The sequence below is a fragment of the Montipora foliosa genome, chromosome 7, assembly GCF_036669935.1.
Source record: "Montipora foliosa isolate CH-2021 chromosome 7, ASM3666993v2, whole genome shotgun sequence".
NCBI classification, from domain to species: domain Eukaryota; kingdom Metazoa; phylum Cnidaria; class Anthozoa; order Scleractinia; family Acroporidae; genus Montipora; species Montipora foliosa.
In genome coordinates, this window is record NC_090875.1 from 19684441 (window position 1) to 19685445 (window position 1005).

Below are 1005 nucleotides of genomic sequence, written 5' to 3' on the forward strand. Positions count from 1 at the left end.
AGCGTGAGCTCCAGATCAGAGGCCCCAAAGAAATAATAAGTACTGAAAATTACAAAGGTACAAAAAACAAAAACAAAAAACAAATTACATAAAACATTGATTACAAGCGTGACACAACAGCAAAGACCGGCGCCAGGTGAAGAAATTGGCCGACATCTTCATGACGAAAATAGAAAAAGAAATACTTAGAAAGAGCAGCATCAAGCCAATCTTTTGGAAAAGATTTATCGATGACGTCATATCAGTATGGGACACGAGCAAAAACAAAATAGAAGAATTTCTTCTAAAGGCAAACAACTTCCATCCTACGATCAAATTCACGGCTGAAATCTCAGTAACAGAAACTACGTACATTCTTGGACACGAAAGTATACAAAGGTGTCAGATTCAACAAGGATTCTATCCTTGACGTGCGAACACATTTCAAGCCTACAGAGACCTTCCAATACACGAATTTCTATTTGTGCCACCCACCAGGCGTCACAAAAGGTTTTATCAAAGGAGACGCGTTAAGGCTTCTAAGAACAAATTCCTCTGAAATTACTTTTGTAGAGAACATGAGGAATTTGTCAGCACGCCTCAAGAACAGAGATTACCCAGCTACAACTGTAGAAAAACACTTCTCAGAGGTCAATCATCTCTGACAGAAAGAAAGCACTAAAACAGAGAAACAAAAATACACGTAAGAGAATACTACCCTTTGTAACGCAATACCACCCTGCGTTGCCAAACCTCAAGAACATACTCATGGGGAAATGGCACCTTCTACAGAACCAACCATATCTGAGAAATATCTTTAAGGAGCCGCCCCTCATTTCATATCGCAAAGGAAAATCCCTAAAAGACACTCTTGTAAGAGCTAAACTATAAAGACTGAAAGAGCAATCTATTTGCGAACTGCAGGAGTCGTGCAGTTCATGGAAACGTTATGGCACCATGCACGAACTTTATTTTAACCAATCGGATACAACAGGTGGACCGCTTGATGGTATAGCTTTTGTTTGC